The 10,650-nt window shown below is 44.7% G+C and overlaps 1 pseudogene; it reads right to left on the minus strand.

Annotated features, from left to right (window-relative positions):
- Positions 1 to 788: 788 nt before the first annotated feature.
- LOC119308256 lies at positions 789 to 10,211 on the minus strand (annotated as a pseudogene).
- Positions 10,212 to 10,650: the final 439 nt, after the last annotated feature.

The following is a 10,650-nucleotide window of genomic DNA, read 5'->3' on the forward strand; positions in this document are numbered from 1 at the left end:
GTGTGTGTTGGGGGGGGGGTCACCTATAGTTTCCTTTATTCACCCACAAGGAACTTCCATGAGATAAGCTTGATAAAACGTTGTTCATTGAGATGTGTTGACATTAATTACCAAAGCCCACCAAGGGGATTGGATGCACTTTCAATGAGGTGCGGGCCTAGGCGACGGCGCCCGCCCGTCGGAGGCATAGGAGGCGTACAAATCGCGGGTTCTGACTCTAAACCAATGAAATCAGATGAGTTGGTCGAGGCGCCATCCATGCCGTCATCGGTAGAGGCTGGTGAAGACGAAAGGCGGTAAAAGGCGGCGCTATTGTGAGGGAGGTGAAGCGACCAAACTCTCCATAATGGCGGTCATTATGCCGGCTGCGCCGATATGATGGCTCTGCTAGCATTGCTCTTAGTACATTTCTCATACATTTGTGTTCCTTCAGAATAAAGGGGCACCTTCTAGCTAATATTCCACATAGAAGACCAGACGGGCACAAAATGAAAAGCTAATTAATTATTATTTTTAATTATTATTACATTTAGCATGAGAAGATAGGCAACTAACCATACGGCCGCAGGCCTGTTGCACTCCAAAGGTTATTAAGCGCAAGTCTGTTATACTTCTCAGAAAAACATTTCTTGTACTTGTGCTGTCATACTACTAGCATTACAACACTAGACCGTGTACATAAACGCTCACGCGCATCCATGCAATTATTCAGGTTCAGGTAGTTATTTGGACGCAACAAAGTGATCTAGCTAGCGAAAGGCAATAAGTTTCACAGAATAGCTAGCTAGCTAAGTACCACCTCCCGAGTGATGACTAAAAAGTGACTTGATCTCCATCTCCATCTCCCACTCCTTCGGTGAGAGCAACGGCAAGGAGGAATAAGAAGCCAGCTCATCATGCGTGTAGCTAGGCACGGTCACTGACATTCCTGCACCTTCCTCTTTCTTCAACCTCCATACACCAACAGCTGAAGAGAGCGATGCTTTGGTGAAGTCGAGCACTTGTGAGTTAGCAGTAGCACTGTTTGAGCTGCTGTGTGGTTGATCATCAGCGGGGAACAAACTACTGCATGTGTGGTCGTTGATCAGGGTGACCATGAACACGGGAGGGTCGCTGTTGTTTTGCTGCTGCACAAGTTTCTTTGCCGGGCACCTGTGCTCGTCGCTGTATCCGCATCTGTAGTATGACCTGCAAATAATTAACCAAGTGTATGATCACATATAACACTTTTTTACGTTCTTTGCTTTTGCTTGAACAAAATGGATTACGTTTTTGAGAAAACACATAATAAGTTGTGTTAAATTCCACAGAGTTTCCTGTATATATATCACACGGATCGCAAAGAGCACACACTTTTAAGTTTAGAAATATGCAAGATCGTCTTTACCTTGTTGATATGACACAATGCTAACGTCAACCTAAGTGAGTAACAAATTAAAATATGTTCTGGTAAAATTTCATGTTTTCCCACAAAATAAAAAATATCACATATATTTCTGAGTAGATCACCTCCATTGTCATACTAGTCCCCTGGAGTTTGTATGATCATGAGCAAAGTGGTTTATTCCATAAGCAATCTTCATCATAAAACTCAATGATTGATATTCATATTCACACGAACCTTTTTACGCCATCCAAATATTTGCAGATAAACAAGCTTAAACATGTGCATGATTGACCTGTGTACAGCCATGAGAATGGTTTTATGCTCCACACACATGCAAAGAAAAGAATATATACATAATATAAATTTTCCATTAACAGTGTAAGCTCAAATATAGTGCTATCACATATACACATACTAATCCATTTACGTGCTTCAACTTTGATTGAAAAAGATTGGAAGCCTAAGATGCTCTCCTTTACGACCAGGGACTAAACAAATATATGCACTAATCTTATAAGAAAATTGAAGACGCATGGAAGGCACATATATGTGATATGCCGCAAATGTGCCCCATGCCAACCATAATTTTTGGAGCAACTAAGGGCATTTCTAACCGATCTCTTATAACCGGTTAGAGGAGTAAAAATACAGTTTACTCCTCCAACCGGGACCTAGCCGATCCCTTATCCACCGTAAGGGAGTAAAATTTTACTCATCTCCCTAACAATCTCCTTATATTTACTCTACTGCACGGCGGCTGAGCAAAAGCCGTGCCTCTCCTCCACTGCCTTCCCCCTTCCCTCCTGCACTGCCCCGTCCACCCCCCGCCGGCGCCCCCCGCCCGCTGGGGACACTCAATAAGCTCTACAGCTGTCCCCTACCGCTTGGATTTGCGCCGCCTCGTCCCGCGGCTGGCAAAAAACTGGTGGATCTGCGGCCGCCGCCGCTGGATTTGGCGATTCCGGCCGGCGGCGTGTGTGCCTTGCCATGGATTGGTCAGGAAGCGGACCACACAGCCACAACGACGCCTCCGGGATGCATCCATGTACCGGCTCATCCTCTAGCCACTCAAATCTCTCCTGTCGGAGGTACGCCGACAAATACACGCCCGACCGTCGCCCGGGCTCGGCGCTGGCGCAGCGGCTCGCCGATGCCGGTCATACAGTGTGACGACTGCACGAAGAAGGTGGTCCGCCGAGTTTCTACCATGCGACAGCACCCCGGATGAGTGTTCTTCAAGTGCACAAATGTCAGGGTATGTGCTTGTTTTGATTCGGTTGTTCACCGGATTCGATGCAATTCCGCAGCTCATCTATGTGCTTGTTTGGTCATCTATGTGTGTAGGTTGGGTGCAAGTTTTGGTATTGGGAAGAAGAATACATCGATCTATTGATAGAACGAAGATTGATAGATGTTTGTGTACTCGTTGCTAGAATTGAGGATAGAGATGAGATTAGATGCGAAGCAACATCTACTTCTTTAGAATCGAAGAAGAAAGAAGTGTTGAAACTCAAGAATCCGCAGTTCAACAATGAAGACATAGAGAAGATATTAATTCAACTAGTGGGAGCAGATAGGGAAGTTGGATATCTTCTAAACTGTCTAATTGTGGTTATTATTTTCTTTGGTCTTGCTCTCGTGGCAAAGAATTGATGAATTATGTACTCTAATGCCATTGAATGAAATAAAAAAGTATGGAAATATGTTTCAGTGGCTGAATATGTGATGCAAATGGATTTTTTTACTCCACTAAGTTTAGGGGATCGGCTAGAAACGGCCAAAACTTAGTGGAGTAAATTTACTCAACTAAGGTTTACTCTGCCGTTTTACTCCTCTGTTTTCAGGGGATCAGTTAGAGTTGTCCTATAATTAATGTGAGGTGAGTATCCATGCCAAGCCACATACTGCTTAATTTAGCATCAAAGTACTTTGGTGTTTTCATTCTAGTAACCATAGTTAAATATAATTAACAATTGAAGTACTATGGTTCTTGCTTTATGTAAAGACTTTTTAGATAATGAAAGACGATAGATCTCCCCTGGATTCTAGATTCAACGATGCATGCAATCCAAAATTAGTTGAGAGTCCGCTATGTAAAAGATGGAAAAGAGTGAGAAGCTACAACGAGACCAATAGGCAAAGGTGTACTGCTAACGACAAAGGTACTGTTTACACTTTTTTTTCTTCGAAAATCTGATTTCTTTTTCTCTGTTTAATCCATAGGAGAAAATACAAGTAGTACATATCCATAAGCTAATGCCAAATTAATGGATAATTAGACAGAGCTTCTTGAGCCTTCAGTGATGAAACTCCGTCAATCATACCTTGAGTCGAGATGGTTTAGTTTCGCCGTAACCGAGTCGAGGACGCCTCGGAAAGAAACTTCCCTATCGAGATAACTAGGGTCAGCCTGTGATAAATTCCCCTGGCGGCGACGTCTAGGGTTCGCTATATCTCCTAGCGGTGACGTTTTAGGGTTCAGATTGTTTCGTGCTCCAGAGCCCACCTTTGAAGATTTGTTCATTGCGACGAGGCTTGTTCCTGCGGGGCTAGCGATGGCGGGGTCTCAGTCCTCGGCGAACAGCGCGAAGGTGGCGGGGAGACCTGCGGGTGTGGATGAATTGTTAGGCAAACTGAATCTCCAGGAGCGGGAGGAAGATGACCTGAACTTCGAGGAGGAATTCCCGGACGAGGCGGATGGGGCAGAATTCATGGTAATTGCGAGGGTGCACACTGATAGAACCTTCAGCCGTGGTGCTTTCTATGATCAGATGCGTATAGCATGGAGCTTGGCACAGGGTGCGACGTTTACTGCTGTTGGCGAGAATCTATTCACCATCACGGTGAATTGTCTGGGGGACTGAAAACGAGTTACAGAGGAGGGCCCTTGGCTCTTCCGTGATCACGGCGTTCTAATTGAAAGCTATGATGGTTTTACCAATTTTGATGAAGTCGTCCTTAATAGGCTCTCAGTCTAGATCCAAATAGTTGATCTCCCTCCGCTGTACAGGAAGGATGCGATCATTAGATCCCTGGCAAAGAAGGTAGGGAAGGTTACTAGCGTGATGTTAAACCCTAGATGGGGCAATGGCAGAATTGTTCGGGTACGAGTTCAGTTGGATGTTGATCAGCCTCTTATGCGTTTTGTTTCCATCACTAAAAACCAGAAGAAGGTTTACTACTCGGTTCTTTATGAGAAAATCCCAGTGTTTTGTTATGTATGTGGATGCATGGGTCACACGCACTTAGAGCACGGCAACGGAAAGCATGAACCTGAGAGTATGGAGTGGGGTGAGTGGATGCTGGCGCTAAGGCCTGGTATGCAAGTTCAACGCGATCATGGGAGCAACAAAGGACTGAAAGAAGTTGATATGAATAGAAATCTGAAAAACATGAAGGATGGATTGGTCGAGGTGCCTTCTAGCAGGAAAAGATTGAACAATGATATAGTTGTTCCCGATCCAATGTCAAACCAATTGGGCACGTTGCAAGCTGCTACAGGTACAGAGGGAGGTGCAACAACGATGGAAATTCAGAATCATGCACTGGTAGGTACTGAGGTGGAAGATGATGATACTTTTGCACATGATTTGAAGAGGTCAAAGAAGGACAACACGGCTGTGATGGATGCCAGCCACCAGATATCGGCGAGCTCCGAGCAGGAGCTCGACCGGACGCAATGAAAATTTTATGTTGGAACTGCCGCGGGATGAGGAAGCCCGCGGCAGTTCGTGCGCTCTTGGGGATCCAAGGGCGAGTCAGGCCGGATGTGCTTTTTCTGTCTGAAGCTCATATGAAAAAAGGTAAGGCAGAAAAGTTGAGAAGGAGGCTTGGTTTTGATGTAATGGAAATTTCAGAAAGCGATGGGAGAAGCGGAGGTTTGGTCATGTTCTGGTCTAGTTGTCTTGGTGTCACATCAACTGATGTGCAACCAAACTATATTGACATCCGAATTAATGAAAATATTACTGGAGGGTGGCGCTTTACAGGGTTCTATGGAGAACCGAGCGCTGACAGGAAGCACTTGTCTTGGGATTATCTAAGGCAGTTGCATGCGATGAATAACCTTCCATGGCTCGTAGCTGGTGATTTCAATGAGATTTTACACGCTGATGAGAAAGACGGTGGCGTTGCACGTCCTCAGCGCTGTATGCAAGTTTTTAACGGCGCCTTAAGTAATTGTGGCTTGGATGATCTCGGGTACACGGGCGACAAATTTTCTTGGCGCCGTGGGAAGATAAGAGAACGTCTGGATCGAGCAATTGGAAATTTGCAGTGGGCTGATCTTTTCCCTGGTTTTAGTGTAAGTAATGAGGAGTTTGATAAATCAGACCATAGGCCAATTCTTATTACTACAGATCATTTGTCAGACTTGCAGCCGAGGGGGCCATCTGGACCTAGGAAATTTGAAGCACGATGGTTAGCAGAAGAGAGTATAGAGATGATTGTTCAAACGGCATGGGATACTCGAAAATCTTTTGGTACAGAATCATTAGTTGTGCTCACGGCTGATGTGCATCATGCTTTACACTGTTGGGATAGGGAGGTTCTTAAGGGACCACGTACTAGACTCATGGAGTTACAGAAGAAGTTAAACGAGGTTCTCTCGGGTCCCTTAACAGATGATGCGGTGGTTAGACAACATGAACTACACTTGGAAATTGAGAAGCTACTAGAGCAGGAGGAGCTTTACTGGATGCAACGGGGCCGAGCGGACTGGCTCACTCGCGGGGATCGTAACTCTGAATTTTTTCACAGAGCAGCAAATGGACGGCGCAAGAAAAATTTCATTAAGCGCTTACAGGAAGATAATGGCTCATGGATCGAGGACCAGGAGGCAATTAGAACACATGCTGCAACGTACTTCTCTAACTTATTCACGGGGGGTGTGCTTGCTCCAGACTTGAATGTTGTTGAGAAGGTGAAGCCGAGAGTGACTAACGCAATGAATGACGAGCTGAATAAGCCCTATACAAGAGAGGAAGTTAAAAAAGCTTTATTTAATATCGGTGATTTAAAAGCTCCTGGTCCGGATGGGTTACATGCTGTTTTTTACAAACGATTTTGGCATATCATTGGTGAGGATTTGGTTGATGAAGTATTGATGGCTGTTAATTCTAGGAAGATTCCAGAAGGGTGGAATGATACCACTATCGTGCTCATACCGAAGGTCGATGATCCATCAGTCATAACTCAGTTTCGGCCAATCAGTTTATGCAACGTGGTGTATAAGGTGATCTCAAAATTACTAGCTAATCGTCTAAAACATATTTTGTGCGAGATTATATCTCCCAATCAAAGTGCGTTCGTTCCGGGACGTCTTATCATGGATAACTTTTTGGTAGCTTTTGAGTCATATCATGCAATCAAAAAGAAGACTACGGGTAAATATGGGACATGTGCGGTTAAGCTTGACATGCACAAGGCATATGACAGGGTCGAGTGGATTTTTTTGGAGACCATACTGTTGCATCTAGGGTTCACACCAAACTGGGTGGCAATGATCATGGAATGTGTATGTACAGTGAAATATCAGGTATGAGTAAACAATGTGTTAACTGATTTTTTTGTCCCTTCCAGGGGGCTCCGACAGGGAGACCCTTTATCACCATACTTGTTTTTGCTCTGTGCTGAGGGCCTAACAAGCTTGATCACATATGAGGAGGAGGGTGGTAATATTATGGGAGTGAAGGTGTGTCGTGATGCTCCTTCGGTATCTCATCTTTTATTTGCGGATGACTCTCTTATCCTTATGCGAGCAGACGCCACTAATGCTATCAGCCTCCGGCGGGCACTTGATGATTATTCTGCAGCTTCTGGACAAATGGTGAGCGAGGCCAAGTCCAGTATTTTCTTTAGTCCTTGCACCCCTGTTGATATTAGAGTGGAGGTTTGCACTGCACTAAATATCATGGTGGAAGCCATCACAGATAAATATTTGGCATTGCCTCCAATTGTAGGTGTGGACAGAACAGATTGTTTTCAACACCTCATTGACAGAGTTTTGAGTAGAATAAGAGGTTGGAAAGAGAAATTGTTATCCTATGGAGATAGGGAAGTGCTACTTAAAGCTGTCATACAAGCTATTCCTTCTTACGCTATGTCAGTTTTTAAACTACCCAAACAGGTTTGCAATAGTATCACCACAACTATGTCTAAATATTGGTGGGGAGATGATGATCTGCAAAAACACATGCACTGGTTTGCTTGGTGGAAAATGTGTGTCCCAAAGGAAAAGGGTGGAATGGGTTTTAGAGACTTGCATTGTTTTAATTTGGCTCTTCTCGCAAAGCAGTGTTGGAGGTTGTTATGTGAACCAAATTCTTTATGTGCTAGAGTTTTGAGAGCAAAATATTTTCCTGATGGAGACCTTCTTAACTGCGACCTTAAGAAGGGTAGTTCTTATACATGGCAGAGTCTATGGAGTGGAATTCAGTCTTTTAAGCGAGGGCATATTTGGAGAGTTGGAGATGGGGCACAAATTAACATCTGGGAAGATCCTTGGATACCAAGTAGTCCTACTCGAAAGTTAATGACGCCAAGAGGTAACATTGTGATCACAAAAGTTTATGAACTCATTGATACAGAAAATAGAGTGTGGGATGAACAGTTGATATCGGAGTTGTTTTGGCCTATTGATGTGCAACGCATATTAAATATCCCACTGGCTTTGGGGATGATGGATGATTTTGTGTCATGGCACCATAATAGAAGTGGAATATTTTCGGTTAGATCGGCATACCATGAAGAGTGGGAGCATCAACACGGACGAAAGTTGAGGATGACTAACTCAATACAAGCCTCAAGTACTAGTCCAGTTTGGCGTACCATTTGGAAATTGGGTGTGCCGGCAAAAATAAAAATTCATGTATGAAAAACTTTGCTTGGCGCCATCCCTTGTAATGGAGTCCTTGCTAACAGGCATATGATGACAAGCTCTCAATGTCCTCTCTGCACTTTGGATTGTGAGAGTATTAGACATGCCATGTTCTTGTGCCCTAGAGTTCAAGAAATCTGGATATTGGGACTGCAAGATGTGGTTCAGGAGATGTGTGCGCTAGAAAGGGATGGCGGATCGGTGCCGGCTGATCTTCTTCTATCAACGAATAATAATATGGCTCATATGAGTGATGTTCAACGCAATGACCTTGTGGCCACTAGAGTGTGGTACGTTTGGTGGGAAAGACGCTGCTACACTCATAGTGAATATGTGTATGAACCAAGCAGGTCAGCGCAAGCAATTTTAGCTCTTGCTAAGAATTTTTCCAAGGCAAAGTCGAAGCAAGCGAAACTGAGAAGATATGGATGGAGTAAGCCACCGGAGGGAGTTATCAAACTTAATGTCGATGCCACTTTTGATCCTGATAGGGGAACAGGGGGTACGGGTGCAATATTACGAGACGAAGCTGGTTTCTTCGTCGCAGCTTCATGCAGTAATATCCCTTTTGTGGAAGATGCGGCTACGGCAGAAGCTAGAGGTATGCGAGATGGGCTCTTACTCGCAAATGAAGTTGGGTGCAATAAAATTTGCGTCGAGTCCGATTGCATGGAGGTCGTCGATGTCATGCAAGGGGGTGGTAATTCGCTAGGCCCGGCAGCCGCAATTTATGAAGAATGTTCTTTTCTTGCTAGAAATTTTATTTCTATTATGTTTTCCTACTGTCCTAGGGAGGCCAATGCGGCGGCAGATTTATTGGCTAGAAACTCGGAGTTGTCTCATACCATTGTTTGGAAATCGGAACCTCCGGGATTTCTAGTAGATGTGTTGACAAACGATGTATCACTTTTTGCGCATGAAATATAAACCGCCATGACGGCTTTCCCTCAAAAAAAAATCATACCTTGGGAAAACAGCATTCAGGATCTTCTTCTCGCCATATTTCCTCCAGTGGAACCCATCATTTTCTGGTGTCTCATTTAGTACCTCCCTGCTGAAGAAATAAAATTAACTGAACTCAGCTTTACTGCACACTTCCCTAGCTAAGCTAATCATGAAATATAAATCACGGTATGCAAAGAAACAAACATATGCTACAGCTCCATGCCTGAACCGATGAACGGAATAGCAAGATCTACCGACAAATTAACATTTCTTTCCTTCTATTCCTTGTATTACCATCTCTTTCCTTCATATCGCTTTGAACGTTAGATCTAGAATACCAGGGATGCCAAACCAATCCATGCATGATTTCCGTTTTTTGCACAGAGTTAAAGATGATAATATATGAAACAGGAAGTTAAAGAACAAACGGACCAGCAAAAAAAAAAAAAAAAAAACAGCCGGACTAGCAACACTGCAGGCATGGGGTAATGGGGTTAGATCCTCACTGAAAACCAGACATAAGTGTGTAGTAACATGGATCTGCCAGTAAACGATTCCTCCCTAGCACAGATCCCCACAGATACGCATATGCTACAGTAGTATTCCTTGAAGCAAACACAAAGTCACTCACATTGGAAGCTCCTCGCCATGGGTGCCTCGCCGGTGCTTTGCCTTCCTGGTGCGGGCAATGGCTCCATTTCGTGCCCCAGTGCCACCGCCACTACCAGAGGCGCCCGCAGCATAGGCCGCCGCCCCAGGGTCGGAGGAGGAGCGGCTGTACTGCTCTCTGTTGGACTCCAGCATAGAGGCGGACGACACTAGGGCCGTGGAGATGTTGCTCACGTTGGCCAGCGCGGCGCTGCGGCGACCGAGCTCCGGGATGAGCTCCAGCTGTTGCCGGAGGCAGTCAGCCAGCTGGGCACCCTTCCTCAGCTCCTCGATGACAGCGTCCCGCTGGTCGGAGGGCGGCGGGGACATCTCGGACTTGGGCCGCATCGCCATGAGGCGAGGGGATATTGCTCTAGTCTACTGCCTTCGGGAGGCGGATGTGAGTGAACTCTGTGAATTTGGATTAGGTGTTGGATTCTTAATTGGAGGAAATGGCCTAGCTGAGAGACATGAGTTGTTAAGTGTCTGTACACATATAAAAGAAATACAGTAGTATTTACCAATTAAAATAGTTTCTAATTATTGCGTGTTTTGGTGCAAAAAAGAGAAATGTCTAATCTGTGTGAACCTCAAGTAATGCCTAGCTTGATGTGTAATTGAACGTGTATTGGAGAATGAGTAGCTAGGTGAAAGGCAATGACCAAAAGAGAACACTAGAGCTAAAAAACCTAAATCTGTACGGTTTATTGTCACTTTACCCGTCTGCATGCAGGATGTTGCCTCAATTTTTATGTGATTGGATACTGTTTAGGTGAAACCCATAAGTTCGAAG

This window comes from Triticum dicoccoides, chromosome 1B, assembly GCF_002162155.2.
Source record: "Triticum dicoccoides isolate Atlit2015 ecotype Zavitan chromosome 1B, WEW_v2.0, whole genome shotgun sequence".
NCBI classification, from domain to species: Eukaryota; Viridiplantae; Streptophyta; class Magnoliopsida; order Poales; family Poaceae; genus Triticum; species Triticum dicoccoides.